A 21446-nucleotide genomic window follows, 5' to 3' on the forward strand; every position below is an offset into this window, starting at 1 on the left:
TTTAAGAAAAGTTTTCCAAATAGGAGATAATGCACTGTCTTCTATAGATGGAATGTAGCAAATCAGTATTCTCCCCCAAATCCAAAAAAATCTGCCAAGGAAACAAACATGAGGACGTGTTCCGCAAGCCGACACGGAGCAGAGGTTAAGTGAGTGCACCCGGCAGTTTTTCTGCCACGTTGGCGTCTGTGCTTCGGTTTTCTCATCTGTAAAATGAAGACAATAATGGTTCCTACCTCATAAGATTATTATCAGGAATAAACTCATTAATCGGCATATAGTGCTTGGAATAGTCCCTGACACCAAGTAAATGTTAGTTACTATTATTTTTAAAGCAGTGAGCACCCAGCAACACTTCATACACATTACCTAGTATTTTAGTTTTATTTTATTTTATTTTCCAGTTTTCCCTGCTACTCAAGATACTTGGCTTTGTTGCTTTGGCTGAATTAGCTTAAAAAATTGAGTTGCAAAAAAACCCCAGAGTTGCATTTGCTATATGCAAATCATGTGTGAATATGTGTGTAAAGGCGAACAAAATACAGAAGCTGCCTCAAAGACACTAGCAGTGTATTGTGCGCCAGGGAGACAGACCTATCCACAAGTGACTCAAGGGTAAACAGTGTAGAATGAAAGGAATGTGTTGACTATGTATCCAGTGTGAAAGAGCCAATTTCAAGCTTCCGAATCAGCATTTTCCTCTCAGGGGCCTGGTGCTTCTAGCCAGGATGGCTTTGTTTTCAGATGAGTCCATAAAGGAGTTGATGCACAGAGATTGGTCTGCAGTGGGCATTTTGGGGAGGCAGGCTGGCTGGGAAAGCAAACTTCCTTCAATTCCATTCCAGGGGTGATTGATGATAAGTTATCTGAAAGAAGGACTAACTGTCCGTTCATGCTTGCTTTGAAATTTTCCAAAATACTGTTCTCCACAGTTTGAGGGCAGCACTGCTTGTTACTCCCTTTGTCATGTTAAAGTTTGCAATTAAGTAGCATGCTTAGAATGTTGATGTTTATTAAAGAATATTAGAGGCTGATTCATGTCGATGTATGGCAGAAACCACTACAATATAAAAAAATAAAGTAAAATAAAATAAAATTCAAAATGCTTAACATTAAAAAAATGACAATAATTAATTTTACCCCTAAATACTTCAGCATATGTAGTAGGCTTGCATATTTTCTTGTTACACATTTATTTATTTATATGTAATAACTATTTCCTCTTTCTCCTCCTTCCCTTTGTTAAACCTGTATGTTTGTTGGAAATAAATATTTCATAATTTAAAAAAAAAAGAAAAAAAAAGAAGAATATTAGAACATACAGAACAGGAAAAACACTTCTCAGGCTCATCACTCAAAGTGTGTATTTTTTCTACAGTGTGGTGATTGTAATTCTTTAAATCTCATTTTCTGTTTAGTATTATATCACAACTATTTTCATGTTATTACATTGTATTTATAAATATAATTTTAAACAATTGCATAGTATTTCACCAACTGAATCTAGCATTCCATATTAGGTTGGTTTCATTATTCCCTACTAAAATTATGTTGTGATTTTTACCTCGTATATAAAGGTTTCTGTTGCTGTTGTCATTATCATTCTCATTTAAGATTAATTTCTAATTTTGAACTCCAAAGCATGATAACTAAAGTCAAATGCTAATTTTCATTTGGAAAATTCAAGACCTACACAAATTAAGAGGATAGTATGTGAATACTTATGCATACATTACTCAGTTTGAAAACTATGAAATATTATTTCCCTAAAGTGTTGAGCCTTTTACCTCTCCATCAGTGAGCTTCGTAATACTCATTTCTTCAAGACTTTGTCTCTGTTGGGGATCACTGTTAACAACTAAAGCAAAAGAAAACACAATGTTAAAACTTGGTTCACTTGTTACACCAAAATATAACGGTGGCTGAGTGTTTAATTTGTGTATGCTTTGGTCCCACCCCCTCTATTTATCAGGAAAGTGTTTTGGGCATGGCCTGGCCTCTCTGAGAATCCCCCAAGAAGATCAATGCAAAGACTTCTCCATTTAGAACTACTACCCCTGGCCATTTGAATAACACTGAAAAGGTGATCCATAAACACAATATTTGTGTGCACATGAAAGCCAATTTTGCAGCAAATTAAAACTCAACAAAATTTAAGAGTCATGTGCATAAGGACTGGATGGCTTAGAACAAAGGTGTGGTGGGTAGGATGCGCCTGTGGATCTGGTCATTGAGGAGTTTCCTGACATTATACCCCAGGTAAGTTGTGCTCATTTCACTTATAAAAGTATTTTGTGATAATTGCATGTGATATCAAAAGAATAAGAAATTCTTTCCTTTTTTTTTTTTTTTTTTTTTTAGCTGCAGCACTGAAGCATATGAGACCATAGCACCGCCATCAGGGGTCAAACCCATGCCCCCTGCAGTGGAAGCACAGAGTCTTAACCTCTGGACTGCCAGGGGATTCCCGAGGTTCCTTTGCTTTTTAAGCTTAGGATCAGAGTAAAGGAACATGTCTTAAAAAGTGTTTAGGAGAACTTAATCTAAAATTATGCTAAGTTGGGTTGGTGGAATGTAAGCCATACATATAGGGGTGAAAACCCTATTTAAGTTGGACTCAATAATAATGCAAACGAAGGTGGATATGGAAAAGAAGGTGAAACAAGAGTAGGGTTAGTATTTGATGAAATAAAACAAAACAAAACTGGATTGTTGAAAGTTTAAAGGAAAAAAACCCCACAATACCAAAACTGTGAATTTGGGGAATGGGGAAGACAGCAGTGTGGGCTGTTTAACATTTCTGGCTTCCAGCTTCCACCTCTGTCAAACAGGTAACGGAAACACCTGTGTCGCTGGCCTTCTAGGCTTGCTATGAGGATGACATGCTCTTTGTATGAATATGTACTTTTAAGGTGTCCTGGGCATGATTGGACCATCAGAGTAATGGAGAGGCATGAGCGTGGTCAGGAAGGTTTGCTTTAAGAAAGAAAAAGGAGGAACAGGGGTCAAGGGAAAACCTGGAATTGAAGGGAAACCTCGATGAGAGCCCCATGGCTGGCGTGGGGCATGACACTTTCAGACACCACCGCTCCAAGGTGGTCCCTAGTGTAAAAGGGGAAGGCTGGCATGTGTAACTTCTCCGGGGTCACGCAGCTAGCAGACTGAATGGTAGGGGAGGCAAGATCACGTTAACCAATCTCCAGAGGAAGCAGGAAGGGCAAGGACTCGGTGACTGCAGACTGTTTCCAGCAGGGCTGGGCCTGCGCCAGGCCCAAGGACACGGGAGGGTCCCTTTGCCCATGACTTCCTTCCCCATCGCGGGGCTACCAGAGGAGCACCGGCGGGAATGGTCCACTTCCCCTCCGGCCCCTTCTCAACAACCCGGCGGGGGCTTCCGTCTCGCGGCCTTCTTGCTGTTGTACTTAGGAAGCTTCGCTGGACGCGTGGCCATCGGGCTCAGAGTCTGGCGAGACCCCTCCCTGCATAACCCGATGTGCTTCTTCCTCCCCGACCTGGCCTTGCTGGAGATTGCCCACTCCACCGGTGTTGCCCCCCACAACCCTGGCCAGCACCCTTCCCACAGGGAGGATGCCCATCTCTCTCCCTGGCTGCGGATCCCAGATGTGCTTCTTCATCCTTCTCGGGGGTCTGACTGTGTCTTGCTGGCTGCCGGGGCTTAGGACAGGCACGTGGCCACGTGTCACCCCCGTGTTACTGCCTCGTGCTGAGCCGGCAGCTCTGCGGGCAGATGACTTTGGGTTCTCTAGGGCTGGGGTTCCTGCTGGCGTTGCCTTTGACCACCTTGATCTGCCTCCTTCCATTCTGTGGCCACAATGAAATCTATCACTTCTGTGACACACCTGCCGTCATGCGCCTGGCCTGTGTGGACACCCGCGGGTGCCAGGCCACGCACTGTGTGTCGGTGGGCGAGGCCGCTGCGGCTCTCCCCTTCCTCCTGATCCTCTTCCTAACCCTAACCCTCCCCTTCCTCCTGATCCTCTCCCTAACCCTAACCCTCCCCCTCCTCCTGATCCTCTCCCTAACCCTCCCCTTCCTCCTGATCATCTTCCGAACCCTCCCCTTCCTCCTGATCCTCTCCCTAACCCTCCCCTTCCTCCTGATCATCTTCCGAACCCTCCCCTTCCTCCTGATCCTCTCCCTAACCCTCCCCTCCTCCTGATCCTCTCCCTAACCCTCCCCTTCCTCCTGATCCTCTCCCTAACCCTCCCCTCCTCCTGATCCTCTCCCTAACCCTCCCCTCCTCCTGATCCTCTCCCTAACCCTCCCCTTCCTCCTGATCCTCTCCCTAATCCTCCCCTTCCTCCTGATCCTCTCCCTAACCCTCCCCTTCCTCCTGATCCTCTCCCTAACCCTCCCCTCCTCCTGATCCTCTCCCTAACCCTCCCCTCCTCCTGATCCTCTCCCTAACCCTCCCCTTCCTCCTGATCCTCTCCCTAACCCTCCCCTTCCTCCTGATCCTCTCCCTAATCCTCCCCTTCCTCCTGATCCTCTCCCTAACCCTCCCCTTCCTCCTGATCATCTTCCGAACCCTCCCCTTCCTCCTGATCCTCTCCCTAACCCTCCCCTTCCTCCTGATCCTCTCCCGAACCCTCCCCTTCCTCCTGATCCTCTCCCTAACCCTCCCCTCCTCCTGATCCTCTCCCTAACCCTCCCCTTCCTCCTGATCATCTTCCGAACCCTCCCCTTCCTCCTGATCCTCTCCCTAACCCTCCCCTTCCTCCTGATCCTCTCCCGAACCCTCCCCTTCCTCCTGATCCTCTCCCTAACCCTCCCCGTCCTCCTGATCCTCTCCCTAACCCTCCCCTTCCTCCTGATCCTCTCCCTAACCCTCCCCTCCTCCTGATCCTCTCCCTAACCCTCCCCTTCCTCCTGATCCTCTCCCTAACCCTCCCCTCCTCCTGATCCTCTCCCTAACCCTCCCCTTCCTCCTGATCCTCTCCCTATCCTCCCCTTCCTCCTGATCCTCTCCCTAACCCTCCCCTTCCTCCTGATCCTCTCCCGAACCCTCCCCTTCCTCCTGATCCTCTCCCGAACCCTCCCCTTCCTCCTGATCCTCTCCCGAACCCTCCCCTTCCTCCTGATCCTCTCCCTAACCCTCCCCTCCTCCTGATCCTCTCCCTAACCGTCCCCTTCCTCCTGATCATCTCCCTAACCCTCCCCTCCTCCTGATCCTCTCCCTAACCGTCCCCTTCCTCCTGATCATCTCCCTAATCCTCCCCTTCCTCCTGATCATCTCCCTAACCCTAACCCTCCCCTTCCTCCTGATCCTCTCCCTAACCCTCCCCTCCTCCTGATCCTCTCCCTAACCCTCCCCTTCCTCCTGATCATCTTCCGAACCCTCCCCTTCCTCCTGATCCTCTCCCTAACCCTCCCCTCCTCCTGATCCTCTCCCTAACCGTCCCCTTCCTCCTGATCATCTCCCTAATCCTCCCCTTCCTCCTGATCATCTCCCTAACCCTAACCCTCCCCTTCCTCCTGATCCTCTCCCTAACCCTCCCCTCCTCCTGATCCTCTCCCTAACCCTCCCCTTCCTCCTGATCCTCTCCCTATCCTCCCCTTCCTCCTGATCCTCTCCCTAACCCTCCCCTTCCTCCTGATCCTCTCCTGACCCATCCTGGCTGCCGTCCTGGGGTGGAGTCGTCCATGGAGAGCGCGGGGCCTTCCCCCTGCTCTCCCGGAGTAAGGCTCCTTACCTACCGTCGCCCAAGTGCCAGCTCCTCCCCAGGAGACGGCCGGGCGGGGTCTGATGTCTAAGCTTTTCTCATGGCGCTGAAGCCCTGGATCTAAAGCATAAGGAACTGAGAGGAGACTCAGGCAGCGACAAGGCTTATGGCAGGAATGTGCTGGTTTGTGGAGCCAGAAATAGTCCTTCTTAGAAAAAATATTCCCCAAATCAGAGGTAGGGAACCTTCTGAAGGACAGGAGGCTCAAAGGGAAGGAAAGAGGGCGTGGAGAGAGGGCTGTGCCCCCTGTGAAATGCTAATCGGTACTCAGTCATCCACTTCCAATCGGATCCAGTGATGGAACCTGGGCCAGTCTCCGCCCACATAATCAGCCTGCTCTCTCAGCACCGTGCTTAGAATAAGGACCAGTACTGGAATGTCTGTGAAGAAAGGATGGATGGATGGGTGGATAAGACAGTGACCACAGTTGATACAGTAGATGCCATCCTGTCACCTGTTTCAAGGGCCTTTACCCCTGAAGCCATGCAGGCCTAATGGGTTCACATCCAGACAGCCTGTGCTTTCTCCCTTGTTCAGTTTCCAAGGCCTGAATATGTTATTTTATCTTTTACGTTTGAAATTCCTTTTTATTTTGATCCCATAACTTGCTCATCATTTTCTCTTCTGTCATTTCTTTTATTTGAGATTTATTTTTAATTGTAGGATGATTGCTTTACATATTGAGTTGGCTTCTGCCACACAGCAATGTGAATCAGCCAAAGGTAGACACCCGTCCCCTCCCGGTCCCCACCACCTCACAGCTGTCTAGGTTGTCTCAGAGCCCCGCACTGAGCTTCCTGGGTTATAGAGCAACTTCCCACTGGCTATCTCCTTTACATATGGTAATGTGTATGTTTCAGTGCTACTCTCTGAAGAGACATATTACCCATGTTGACCGGAGATGTCATGATACACTTCTAGAAAGGTACAGTTAACGTTATTGTGTGAAACTGTTTAAAATTGATCAAGCGTTCATTATACTATTTAGGATTGTCATTATCATTCACATTTTGCTCTATTAAGTTTTTGTTCCAACCTTGTATTTATTATTGAGTGAAGAATTTTTCAGTGAATTTCAGGTAGATACTTTCTGTGATTGTTTGAGCAACATGTGTACTAGTGTCTCAGAAGTTGATAGTTCTTCAGAATATAGTTCTGAATCAGACGATGTGAATATTAGACCAACAAAAAGACAAAAAAAAAATCTTAGTAATTGACTCTGATATGGAAAGTGAAAATAAAACTCACAGTGCTGGAGAATGCTCCTTTGCTTCTGAAGAAGAGCAGAGTGAAGACAAGATTTCAAAAAAGTTAGAAGACTTTATGGGTGTGTCAGGTGTAACTATTGAATGTAATAACCCGCCAAAAAAGTTGTTGCTATTTACTCAAACTCAGGTATTTCAGTATTCACTTACACAATAAAATGCGAGCCACAAGCATTAGTTTCTGAAAAAATTCCCTGGTCGTTAAAAATCTGTTTGGCCAGACTATCTGACAGTGATCTTTTTCTTTTCACAAAATCATACTTTTTTTTTATGCAATTGAATTTCATATGTTTTGATATTGCCTCTTTAAGAAGTCTGTAAGGCCTCTTGAAGCAGAAGAAGTTGCTTGTTCTTTCTTTGTGCTTCCTGGTGCTCCTGTATTTGCTGGGCACATATGCTGGATACCTAGTCCCAGGCTCAAGACACAAACGTGAGCCCCAGTCTTTCCTTCACATAAACAAGGGATGAAGGTTGGGATGACAGTCAAATAAGATGACGATGTGTACAGTCATAGTAGGAAAAGACAGAGTAAGCCATGACCTCTTTCTTTTAAGTCCTTAGTCATTTCCAACTGAGCAGCTTTCATTGTTTTTCGAGTTTGTTCAAGTCTTGCCTTCTGGATGGCCATACTGGCTCTTCCTTGATAGTAGTGTTGGGTCCAGACTCCAGGCTTGTTCTGCCTGCTGCCGGACAGGCCAATGAATCGAGACACACAGTGCTGGGGCCAGGGTTAAGAACCTTGTTCAGACCAGTGGGCTCAGAAGATAGTCAGCTAGTGTCCCCAAGAACCATCTTGCCTGAGTTAGAAATCAGCCTTCTTTGATAAGAAAGGAGGAGGGGGCCACGGCTGGCCACTGCACTTAGCACTGGCCAGACTTTAGCGGGCGCTGTGATCATCCTTTGTTCTTGCTGCTATCCATGTGTGTCTCGTTACAATGTTCCTGCAACCCTCCAAGACAAATGCTCTTCTCCATTCTGCAACTTTTAATCTCTATATGAGTGGAAAGTGTTAACCCTTCCTTTCAAGGTCAGTCTGGGAGGCAGAGCGCAGAATGGACCATTATGTGCATTTCAGGCTGTAGGTGACGTGCTTCCACAAAGGGGCCGAGCCAGTGTGACTCAGCACAGCAAGAGCACAAAGGTTAGCGCTAAAGGAGCGGGTCCGGTCTAGAGTCCGGCTTCTCTTCGTTGGCACAGTAGTGCTGCTGACCCAGGCCCCTGGACTCTGTGCTGTGCCGTGCTAGGTCGCTTCAGTCGTGTCGAACTCTTTGCAGCCCTATGGACTGTAGCCTGCTGGGCTACTCTGTGCATGGGATTCTCCAGGCAACACAGCTGGAGTGGTTTGCCACATCCTTCTCCAGGGGACCTTCCTGACCCAGGGATTGAACCTGCATCTCTTTGACTGTGTGGATCACAACAAACTCTGGAAAATTGTGAAAGAGATAGGAATACCAGACCACCTGACCTGCCTCCTGAGAAATCTGTATGCAGGTCAAGAAGCAATAGTTCAAACTGGACACAGAACAACAGATTGATTCCAAATTGGGAAAGGAGTACGTCAAGACTGTATATTGTCACCCTGCTTATTTAACTTATATTCAGAGTACATCATGTGAAATGCTGGGCTGGATGAATCACAAGCTGGAATCAAGTTTGCTGGGGGAAATATCAATAACCTCAGATATGCAGATGACACCACCCTTATGGCAGAAAGTGAAGAGGAACTAAAGAGCCTCTTGATGAAAGTGAAAGAGGAGAGTGAAAAAGCTGGCTTAAAACTCAGCATTCAAAAAACTAAGATCATGGCATCCAGTCCCATCACTTCATGGCAAATAGATGGGGAAACAATGGAAACAGTGACAGACTTTATTTTCTTGGACTCTGAAATCACTACAGATGGTGACTGCAGCCTTGAAATTAAAAGACACTTGCTCCTTGGACGGAAAGCTATGACAAATGTAGACAGCATATTAAAAACCAGAGACTTTACTGACAAAGGTCCAAATAATCAAAGTTATGGTTTTTCAACTAGTCATGTGTAGATGTGTGAGTTGGACCGTAAAGAAGGCTGAGCACTGAAGAACTGTTGCTTTTGTGCTGTGGTGTTGGAGAAAATTCGTGAGAGTCGCTTGGACTGAAAAGAGATCAAACAGGTTAATCCTAAAGGAAATCAACCCTGAATACTCATTGGAAGGCTGATGCTGAAGCTGAAGTTCCAATACTTTGGCCAGCTGATGCTAAGAGCCAGTTCATTGGAAAAGACCCTGATGCTGGGAAAGACTGAGAGCAGGAGGAGAAGGGGACGACAGAGGATGAGATGGTTGGATGGCATCACCAACTCGATGGACATGAATTTGAGCAAACTCTGGGAGATAGTGAAGGACAGGGAAGCCTGGCATGCTGCAGTCCATGGGGTGACAGAGTTGGACATGACTTAGCACAGAACAACAGCAACAGGAATTTCTGTTAGTCACCGGTTTCTGTTAACCCTATGGGGCATGGTTTCAGAGTCAGTATATTTTTCTCACTTCAACTTTTAAATAATGAATAATTACTTAGTACCTATGAGATATAGGCACATTAAACTCAGCATAGGTGACCAGGAAAAAAAAAAAAGGAGAGAAAGTAAGACAAAAGAAATGAAGAGAGGGAGAGAAATGGAAGTGGGAGGAAAATGGAGAACTTAGAGAAGAAAGCTTAGAGCTGTCTTATGAGGCTGGAATTTAAAAATAGATAGCCGAATGTGGCCCACAGTGTCACTCAGAGACGACTGTGACTCTGGCTGCAGTGGAAAGGGTCTGGACTTTAAATGAATTGAGTTCCAGCTCGAGTCTGGCAGCTAGCCGCTCCGCAGTGTCGCGTTCCGAAGCGCTGAGCAGTGCACCAAAACTGCTGAACACAAACTGTCTGCAAAGCCCGTCGCCGCCTCTCTGCAGCCTGTGGGCCAGCGGCTTCAACCTCTGCTCTAGAGAAGCAGGGTGCTTTTGTCTGTTCTTCCCCGAGCGGACTCCTGATGCTTGCTACAGCATGTTCCTCCTCAGGATACGCACAGTTAGACCAGTTAGACTTTCCAGTGGCTGGTGGATTCCTTCTTCTGGAAGTGTTTTGCATTTTTCTTTCAGGATTGTTTTGACAAACTCCTGCCAAGTGTTTTCTCTCTTTCTCTCTCTCTCACATAAGACTTCATTTGAACAACACTTTCAGAGTTTTCAGAGCTAACTCTCCTTGAGAGGAAAGATATAGGGGTTAAATAAACGATCATTTAAATATTTTTTGTATGTATTTAAAATTTGGCGATAAAAAATATAACCAGTACGATGCTGTTATGTAAAAAAAGTGAGTGAACTGAATTTAAGTCAAGAAAAACCTTAAGTAAATAATTCTGATAGCTCAAATAAAACATAAATCACGAACACTGTTAGTGTATGGCTGAAGTTTGAAAAAAATTTTGTTTCTACATTTTATAGTGGCCTTGGCCAAAGTCACTCGATTGTGACCACATGGACTGTAGCCCGCCAGGCTCCTCTGTCCATGGGATTTCCCAGGCAAGAGCACTGGAGTGGGTTGCCATTTCCTTCTCCAGGGGATCTTCCTGACCCAGGGATTGAACCCAGGTCTCCTGCATGGGTAGGCAGATTCTTCATCACTGAACCACCAGGGAAGCCCTGTATAAATACAACACGGAGAGATAAGTGCTATAATTGAGGTGGGCACAGCTACCACAGAGCATGAAGCAGGCATGATTCTTTCTTTTTGGAGGAGGGTTCAGTTCAGGTCAGTTCAGTTCAGTCACTCAGTTGTGTCTGACTCTTTGTGACCCCATGAATCGCAGCACGCCAGGCCTCCCTGTCCATCACCAACTCCTGGAGCTTACTCAAACTCATGTCCATCGAGTTGGTGATGCCATCCAGCCATCTCATCCTCTGTCGTCCCCTTCTCCTCCTGCCCCCAATCCCTCCCAACATCAGGGTCTTTTCCAAAGAGTCAACTCTTCACATGAGGTGGCCAAAGTATTGGAGTTTCAGCTTCAACATCAGTCCTTCCAATGAACACCCAGGACTGATCTCCTTTAGGATGCACTGGTTGGATCTCCTTGCAGTCCAAAGGACTCTCAAGAGTCTTCTCCAACACTATAGTTCAAAAGCATCAATTCTTCAGTGCTCAGCTTTCTTCACAGTCCAACTCTCACATCCATACATGACCACTGGAAAAACCATAGCCTTGACCAGACAGACCTTTGTTGGCAAAGTAATGTTGGCAAAAGTAATGCTTTTTAATATGCTATCTAGGTTGGTCATAACTTTTCTTCCAAGGAGTAAGCGTCTTTTAATTTTGGAGGAGGGTAAGGGAAGGTATTAATTTCTGTATCAGAAAAAGGCTCCATTGAGCACGTGACACTTGGTTGAGTTTTGAAGGATCCTTACAATTTGTCTAGGTACACAAAATTAACCCCTACTTGGATACGTTAAAACTGTATGTCTGCCTAAACTACCTCAACATGGGAGAATAAAAATCTAGGCAATAATTAAAATAGAGCTAAGTGTGGAGGCAATTAAACCAATTTCGAATATCATGTCCCTAAACAATTCCTGTTTGTGTTCAAACATTGACCTACAGGGGATGGTTAGGTTAAAAGGTGAGTTAGCCTCTTGGGGCTTGGCTGAACCAAAATTGGCAGGGAGATCTCCAGAAATGAGATGAGAAGGAGTGAGAGTTGAGAAGGAACCCAGGGTTCTGTGCCCACAAGTCCCGAACCACGTGCCCATGGTTCCTTTGAGAAGAAGCAGCTGGAAAGGTTGATGGTGTCTAGATGTGAGTGTCCCTCATTCTGGGTGGTTTCTCAGAGAGTCAGTCTCAGTGGTTCTCAAGGTATTAGGAGCAGGATTCTAGCTTGTGCTTCACCCAGCCTCAGGGAAGGCCGTGGCTGCCAGCTGTCTGGGCAGAAGGTAAAGAGGGCGGGGAAGCCAGGCTGACTGAGCTGCTGTGTGGTCTAGACCATGGGGTGGACCAGCGCACCAGCCTGGGGCTTCCTGATCTCGTGAGGGGCTGCCTGGTGTGGAGCTGCAAATGAGACCCTCCTGGAGCTAATGCAGTGACACTGTTGATGTTAAGGATACTAACAACAGGGCTCCCCACTTCAGTATTCTTGCCTGGAGAATTCCATGGTGGGCTACATACAGTCCACGGGGTCACAAAGAGTTGGACATGACCGTGCGACTAACACTTTCATTTTATATACTGACCACAGGCAAGTCTTCAAAAGACACTCCACTGCTGAGCACGCGAGAAGGAAAGTCTTTTCCTCCCTAGAAATATGACCCGTTTCCTAGGCTGTCTCAGAGGGTGAGAGAGAGTTGTCTGCTCTCCCCCTAGGAGGTCTACATGGTTTGTCGGGACACCCAGAAAACGGAGTGTGATCTACTCAGGTTTTCAGTTACACACCCAATGCCGACTTGATGGTGGATGCTCCGTAAATTCTTGCCAGACGAGTGAATGCATGAACAGTCCCCTGTGAGGCGCAGAGCGAGAGGAGAGGGCCAGGTCTTCACGGAAAAGGAAGGTCTCTCGGTGTGAAGAGCACCAAGTCCTCGGAGGCAGTGCTGGCCGCATGAAGAACTCATCAAAGAAGCCGTGACGCTCCTGAGGCCTTACCGGCCCTGAGCGTGAAAAGACCTGGCGCTTCCTCATCCAGCCTTCAAGTAGCAAGGAATTGTGCAGAAGCAAAGGCAGGATAAAGCAGACAGTGGACGAGAACATTTAGCTACAACCAAAGCTTATCGTATTGATATTTCTGTCTCATTGAGAAGACCCCAGAAGAGGAGTAAACTTGAAAGTGAAGAGAGATTTGTCATTCACTCCTCAATGCCTTGGATGAAGACACAAAAGACAAGGATAATTTTTATTTGTATAATATATTTATCTCCTAAAAATCCAGTGCCTTACAATAAAATCCTTGACTGTAGCCCACCAGGCTCCTCTGTCCATGGATTCTCCAGGCAAGAATACAGGAGTGGGTAGCCATTCCCTTCTCCAGGGGATAATCCCGATCCAGGGATCAAACCCAGGTCTCCTGCATGGTAGGTAGATTCTTTACCATCTGAGCCAGCGGGGAAGCCCCATAATAAAACCCTAGCTGCAATAAGATCAAAATCAACTTGCACAGTATGAAAGGTAGAAGTTAAATATAAACAAAGATATTGGGTCTGAGAAATGCTGAGCAGTTGAGTATAAAACTTAGTTTTGGGCTTCCTATCAGCTAAGGCAAACAGAGAAACATGAATTATGTACCCCTTGTGGACAAATAGGACGACACATATGTGTTCGGTCAGAGACAAGTGTGTGTGTGTCTGGGTGAGCGTGTGGGGAGTGCACTGAGAACCCAGGTGAGTCTCTATCCCAGGCAAGTTGAACATCCATTGTAAAGGCAATGTGATTATTTATTGCAGTGTTCACTGCAGTTTTTAAGAGTTCCAAAGATGTTCCACACAGTGAGTCTTGTATTTTTAAACTGATTTGAAAACTGACTGATATTCTGAAGTAAATTTTGAGGGATATTAAGGGCCATATGATTGAGGGTTGCAACTTCCTTGATCTATGGTCCAATACACAGTTATACTTTGGGGAGGATGTTCATTAAATTTCTAGATGACAATGGGGAGAACTGATTATTTACTGGAATGAAGAATTGTAATTCTCCATAAGACCTCGATAGGCTAGAATGATGAGCTCAGTCTAAAAGGTTAACTTTAGAAAGAGATGAGAGTAGGGGTGGGATGGGGAGGGAGCTGGGAGGGCGGTTCAGGACGGAGGGGATCTATGTACACCCATGGCGGATTCTTGCTGAGGTTTGATGGAAAACAATAAAATTCTGTAAAGCAATTATCCTTCAATTAAAAATTAAATAAATTACAAAAAGTCCTTCACATGCTCAGTCTGAGTAGCACTATTCCAAGGACAGGGGTGAAAGGAAATTTAAAACAGAGAGATGAAAGGAAAGAAAAAAAGAGAAGGGGGAAGGAAAGTAGCAAGAGAGTGAAAGGAAGGAAAAGAAAGGGAAGAAGGAAGGAAGGAAGGAAGGGCATCTACCTGACAACAAACTCAGCCCAGGTCAAGAGCGGGGAAATGAACAAGCACGTAAATAAACGCGTAGATTTAGCACAGTCTTGGACAACATCACTGAGAAGTGTGCAGACTTTGTGGCCATATTTAGGTGTTAATCTCTGCTCTGACAGAGATTATCGGTTGTATAACTAGGGGTGTGTTATGTAACTTCAGTTTCCTTGCCTCCCAAATGGGAATTTAAAAAATCAATAGCATTTTTAAAACTTAAAAATAAGTGCAAATCCTTCACAGAAAGTTTGAAAAATGAAGAAAGACATGAAGAAAATAGTAATCTCCCGTTTTTCTCTTAAGACGCCTTTGAGAATTCGTGGTTTCCTGTTTAGACTGGCGGCATACCTGGTGTTATGCTCCACAGGCAATGCTGCCTCTTCATTTTCTTCATCTGCATGCGTGCGTGCTAAGTCACTCAGTCGAGTCCAACTTTCTGTGACCCCGTGGACTGCAGCCCACTAGGCTCCTCTGTCCTTGGGATTCTCCAGGCAAGGATACTGGAGTGGGTTGCCATGCCCTCCTCCAGGGGATCTTCCCAACCAGGGATTGAACCCCCCTCTCATGTCGCCTGCATTGGCAAGCAGGTTCTTTATCACTAGCACCACTGGGAAAGCCCTTCTCCTCAATTTAACATTATATTATATGCCCTTTCTCACTTTATTAAACCTTATAATTATAACAATTTTAATGTCACTAATACCACAGTTCATGACATGAATATACCTCAAGTGACTAGAATGTCACCTTTTGATGAGTATTTGCTCTGTTTCCTTATAAAAATTATTGTCCAAGTACACTGCATGTATCTTTCTGTATTTGGCTCCATATTCCAGACTGTTCCTCAGGACAGATCCTTCAGTGTGAGAGTAGTGATTCAGTGCATAGATTTTATTGAAAATTGCTGACTTTCTTTCTAGGAAGGATGTGCTCTTTTAGCATCAGAGTTCTAAATTGAAGATTATTATCTCTACTTCCCAAGTCCTGGGTAGCGGTCGCTGGCATTGATAGTAGCTCGGTAACTCTCCAGTATTCATGTCAATACAGGTGTACATAGTTGCCTGACACTGGGCCAGGTCCTGGGCGTTACAGAGGCAAGCGCATCATGAAACGAGTGATGAGATCCCTGGTGATAGATAATCTCTCTTTCTTGTGCTTGATTGGTCCCCTTGGTGTCTAATTCACAAAGATTAAACATTTGGGGTAGGGAGTGCTGTGGGCGTCTTTACTTGCTGTACATGAATACAGAGGCAGGCAGGTGTGTGCTTCCAGGAAAGGAATTAAAGGAATTAAAATTCTCAAGGAGCAAGACCCTTAGGAACTTCCAGGTGAAAAATTCCTGACCACAGTTCCACCCATCTTCCAACCCTCTTTGGTCAAAGGGCCTCAGCCTGAGCTGAGGATTGGAGACTAATCACCTCCTCTTGGCAGAGAACTCAAATTCTGGGCCTCCCTGGTAGTTCAGTTGGTAAAGAATCCGCCTGCAAAGCAGGAGACCCTGGTTTGACTCCTGGGTCAGGAAGATTCAATGGAGAAGGGATAGGCTACCCACTCCAATGTTCTTGGGCTTTCCTTGTGGCTCAACTGATAAAGAATCCTTGGGAGACCTGGCTTCGATCCCTCGGTGGGGAAGATCCTCTGGAGAAGGGAAAGGCTACCCACTCGTGTTCTGGCCTGGAGAATTCTATGGACGGTATAGTTATAGTCCATGGGGTCTCGAAGAGCCTGACATGACTGAGCGACTTTCACTTTCCAACCCTCTTATCCCACATAGGGCTGTGCCCAAGAGATGAAAGCACAGAGCAGAAGCCTTTAGAAAAGGGAAGAAAAACTTGCAAAACATGAGGGAGCCAGACTTTAAAAGGGCTGGCCTACCAGAATAAAAAACACAACATGCATTCAAAAGAAAAAAAATCACACGTCAACAAGAATATTAAGGTTGCATTATTCTGTTTAGGGGAAACAGCAATGTCCTTACATCATTTTCATATTCTTACAGGTTGTGGTGTATCTTCAGGCATCAGCACAGCAGAAACAAGCAAAAATACATTCCTGGTGGGGGAGAGCAAGGCCAATCAGGTGACTCTGGTAGTTCTGGTTTGACTCAGGGTGCTGAGTCCCCTGCCTCGCCCCCCCTTCTGCAGCATGTGAAGGGCTTAAGCAATGGGAGCAAGGCCAAGCTCTGTTTCTACAGCAGGTGTGATGTGTGGGGTGTGTGTATAGCTGGGGTATGTTGTTTTGGATACCATATAAACTTGCCCTGAAATTCTTTCCAGCTGATCAGCAGCAGCAGGAAGAAAACTGGGTGAAGAGATTCTAAAATAAAATAATAAGGTTCTTTCCCTTTGCACATTCAACAACCGTCTATTTAAATGTTCCCTGTGCTAGTCATACAGACAGAACTTGCTGTTTAATTTTGGGACCATTTATGGAAGTGAGGGCAGAATTAAGGGCACTAACTGTTACTCAGACTATTCACTGAAAAGTCAAGTGATGAGCTGTTTGGGCATGGATGGAGACTTTATTCAGAAAACCAACTGAGCAAGAAGATGGTGGACTAGTGTCCCAAAGAGCAACCCAGTTGAATTGCTCTTGGATGGAGCAATTTGGAAGCCAATGGAGGCCTTTGTTGGAGTGGTCTCTGGGCTCAAAATGGAAACCAGACTGTGCTAGAGCACGAATAGGAAATGGTTGAAGTGGAAAGGAGACAGGGAGGCCTCAGAGGATGATGCAAGATTAAGGGGATTTCTTTCCCTTTTTACCATGGGAGGCGATGTTGCCGTGGAGGGGGTCAAAGGCAGACAGCGGAGACGGAGGGAATGACTTGTGCCAGATCTAGAGGGGGCACAGGGCCAAGACGGCTCGTCTTGCAGAGGAGAGGGGACGCGTGGAGAAAGGCATGTGGAAACTCGCTGTGGGTGTCGGGCTAGGCAGAGAGTGTTTGGGTCTAGAGCTAGTGAGAGTGATGAAGAGGTGCCTCCAGGTGGCTTCTTTTTTTTTTCAGTGAAGTTGGAGGCTGGGTCATTCCTGCTGGTGAGAGAGGAGAGAGCAGGAGAGGTCTTAAAGAGACCAGGGAAATTTGCTCTAGTCGTGATGGGGACCAGAGGGAACAGCTGACTCAGAGGCTTGGGGACAGAACTAGGGTTCATAACACCTTTTAATCTCTGTTGTGTCACCAGTCAGCACAATTTTGTGATTTTCTGTAGTCATGCTCAGCCTGGAATGAAGATGCTGGATGTTACAGAAGGTAGCAGGGTGGGCAGAAGGTCAAGAAGTGACCTAAGAGTTGGTGAAAGACTGATGGAAGAGTTGGACCTAAGGTCTTGGTTAGTTGGAGCATGGAGGGAAGCCAAAGGGAGTCTTATCTGGGAGAACTGGGGGCATTGAGGCGGGCTTCAAAGGTGGAAGGACAGTAGTATTAGTGATGTTTGCTCACATTTATGGAGAATTTCCTAGGGACCAGACTCACTTACTTTTCAGAACAATCCTAAGTGCTGTGTCCTATTGCTATCGTCATAGATGAAGAAATTGAAGCAGAAACTTCAGCAATTTGCTCAAGATGATTCCATTGGTCAGTGACAGATGAGCCTGTGCTCTTGATGACCAGGCAAGGGATTGACGGAGTAGAGAGATCTGTGCTCTGGGAATGGTACTGTGCTTCCCTGGTGGCTGGGTGGTAAAGAATCCACCTGCCAATGCAGGAGGTGTGGGTTCCATCCCTGGGTGAGAAATATCCCCTGGAGAAGGAAATGGCAACCCACTCCAGTATTCTTGCCTGGGAAATCCCATGGACAGAGAAGCCTGGTGGCATACAGTCCATGGGGCCAGCAAACATGGCTTGGTGACTAAACAGTAACAACAGTGGCATGCTGTGGATTAATATTTGGCTGCTTACCTGAGCAGCTGTTCCTCCACCAACGTTCATCACAGAGTTATTCATAACAGCGAGAAGGTGAAACAATCCGCGTGTCCATGAACAGATGAATGGATAAACACAATGGGGTATATACACACACAATGGAATATTATTCAACCTTGAAAAGGAATGTAATTTTGGCATAAGCTACTACATGGATGGACCTTGAAAACATTACGTTAAGTGAAATAAGCCAGACACAGAAGGACAAGTAGTGTATGATTCCACTTTACAGGAGGCACCTAGAATAGGAAAAGTCATAGAGACAAAGTAGGATTGAGGTTGCTAGGGACTGGGAGGAGATCGTAGGGAATTTTAGTTTATCGAGTAGAATTTTTTGGGGGATGATGAAAAAGTTTTGGGTAGAGATAGAGGCGATGGTTATACAACATCGTGAATGTATTTAATGTCACTGAATTGTACACTGACACAGGGTTAAAATGATAAATATTACATAACATATATTTTACCACAACTTAAAAAAGATTTCAGTGGGGAGTACTTCTGGGTGATCACAACAAGAAAAGAGCTGTTGAAGAAGTGAGATGCTGAATTTGGAGGGAAAGATGGCTGGAGTTGAGGAAGGAAGGGAGAGACGCAGAGCTGAATGGGTCAGCCAGCAGGAATCCTGCGTCCTGACGTTTGGCTATCCTCAGGGGCAGCGCCTGGACCATTAGCAGGCCCGATGCATGGACCCCATGGAGGATGCAGACCAGACTGGGATGATGATTCACTTCCACTTCCGCCCCTTCTCCAAACGCCCTGAGGTTCAGATGCTGATTTTCGTGGCCTTCCTGATCATGTACCTGGTCAGCGTCAGTGGCAACATCTCCATTTCGCTCATCATCTGGACCCACCGCTCTCTGCACACCCCCATGTACTTCTTCCTGGCCAACCTGGCGGCTCTGGAAACCTGCTACTCCTCCGCCATTGCCCCTCTGACACTGGCCAGCACCCTGTCCATGGGGAGAACCCTCGTCTCCCTGGCTGGCTGCGGTGCCCAGATGTTCTTCTTCATCTTCCTGGGCAGTGCCGACTGCATCCTGCTGGCCGTCATGGCCTATGACAGGTTCGTGGCCATCTGCCACCCTCTGCGTTACAGCCTCATGATGAGCTGGTGGCTGTGTGCCCGATTGGCCCTGGGATCCCTGGTGTTGGGGTTCGTCTTGGCCATGCAGCTGACTGTGCTTATCTTCCGACTCCCCTTCTGCAGCAGCAAAGAGATCGGCATGTTCTACGGTGACGTCCTGCCCGGGTGAGACTGGCCTGTGCAGACACCCGGGTCCACGAGGCCATGCTGTTCGTGGTTAGTGTCGCTGTCCTCACCCTCCCCTTCCTGCTGGTCACCCTGTCCTGTGTCTTCATCGCGGTTGCCATCCTGAAGATCCGCTCTGCAGAAGGAGGCACAAGGCCTTCTCCACCTGCTCCTTCCACATGCCTGTGGTTCTGCTCCAGTATGGAGGTACCAGCCTCATCTACCTGTGCCCCAGCTCCAGTTACTCTCCGGAGAGGGGCCAAGTGGTGTCTGTGGTTTACACCTTCATCACCCCTATGCTGAACCCCTTAATCTACAGCATGAGGAACAGAGAGCTTAAGGATGCTTTCAAGAGAGCAGTGATGCGGTGCCTGTGTTCCTAAACACAGCAAGCACTGGGTGCTCCTCTGTGACATGGTGGGCTGGAGGCAGACGGGTGTGCTCTCTGAGAGGTGGGAGACGGGGGTAAGCGGTCACAGGTTTTGCAGTTACTTCTTCCTGCTTATATTATTTTCGAGAAGTCATTTTTCCTTTGTAAGGAAGAGATGGAAACAGTGGAAACAGTGGCAGTCTTTATTTTGGGGGGGCTCCAGAATCACTGCAGGTGGTGATTGCAGCCATGAAATAAAAAGACGCTTATTCCTTGGAAGAAAAGTGATGACCAACCTAGACAGCATATTAAAAAGCAGAGACAATACTTTGCCAACAAAGCTCCATCTGGTCAAGGCTATGGTTTTTACAGTGGTCATGTATGGATGTGAGAGTTGGACTATAAAGAAAGCTGAGCTCAGAAGAACTGATGCTTTTGAACTGTGGTGTGGGAGAAGACTCTTGAGAGTCCCTTGCACTGCAAGGAGATCCAACCAGTCCATCCCAAAGGAGATCAGTCCTGGGTGTTCATTGGAAGGACTGATGCTGAAGCTGAAACTCCAGTCCTTTGGCCACCTGATGTGAAGAGCTGACTCTTTGGAAAAGACCCTGATGCTGGGAAAGATTGAAGGTGGGAGGAGAAGGGGACAACAGAGGATGAGATGGTTGGATGGCATCACTGATTCAATGGACATGAGTTTGAGTAAACTCCAGGAGTTGGTGATGGACAGGGAGGCCTGCCTAGCATGTTGCAGTCCATGGGGTCGCAAAGAGTTGGACACTACTGAGTGACTTAACTGAACTGAACTGAAGGAAGAGATGTTATTAACAGAACATCTTATCTGCTTGTTCTCTTCCCTATTCTCTGTCCATTTCTCCTCTCATTCTCTCTCTCTTGCTTGTATACACACACACACACACACACACACATGTTCACTTATCTCATATTATCTCTTTGTGCCTATCTGTGGTTGATATGGCCTGAATATTTGCATTCTTTCCAAATTCACAGGTTGAAATACTAATGTCCGGTGTGATGGCATTAAGAGATGGGCCTTAGACAAGAGGGGCTTAGTCAGGAGGCCAGAGACTTCTTGAGTGGGATCACTGCCTGTATGAAAGAGACTCCTCAGAGCTCCCTAGTGCCTTCCGCCGTGTGAGGGTACAATGAGAAGTCTGTGACCTGGAAGAAGGTCTTTACCCAGGCAGGCTGGTACCCTGACCTCAGACTGCCGGCGTCCTAGTGAGAAGTAAATCTCTACCGTTGGTAAGCCACCCCGTCTGTGCTATCGTGTCACAGCAGCTCGAATGGACTAAGACTCTAGCTAAGTATGCACACTGCGGGAAAACTGCTTTGTTCAGGAAGCCCCTTGGTGTAGAACCGAGGAGTGTTGGTTCACGTCTGGATTCGGGTAAAACAAAGCCAGTTCTGTGAAGACAAACACTGTCTGCAAACGGTGAGGAGGGAAAAGGACTCATTCACACGACCCTGGTCAGTCTGCGTAGGATGAAAACCATTGTGATGATGGTCGCTTGTCTCATGGAAACGGCAGCAGAACACAGATGCTTTGCTATCTTTGTGCAGAGGAAGCTCATTCATTCTCCCACCCCCTGATTACTGAGGACCTGATTCATTCCACAACATTCAGGGAGGCAGTAAACAATGACTTCCTGAACTCTCCTGGGTACTTTTGCTTCTTCCACCCCCTGATTACTGAGGACCTGATTCATTCCACAACATTCAGGGAGACAGTAAACAATGACTTCCTGAACTCTCCTGGGTACTT

General features: G+C 46.6%; 1 pseudogene; it reads left to right on the forward strand.

Annotated features, from left to right (window-relative positions):
• Positions 1-18733: 18733 nt before the first annotated feature.
• On the forward strand, positions 18734-19673 carry LOC110141273 (olfactory receptor 10V1-like; annotated as a pseudogene).
• The last annotated feature ends 1773 nt before the right edge of the window (positions 19674-21446 follow it).

Source organism: Odocoileus virginianus, chromosome 10, assembly GCF_023699985.2.
Source record: "Odocoileus virginianus isolate 20LAN1187 ecotype Illinois chromosome 10, Ovbor_1.2, whole genome shotgun sequence".
NCBI classification, from domain to species: Eukaryota; Metazoa; Chordata; class Mammalia; order Artiodactyla; family Cervidae; genus Odocoileus; species Odocoileus virginianus.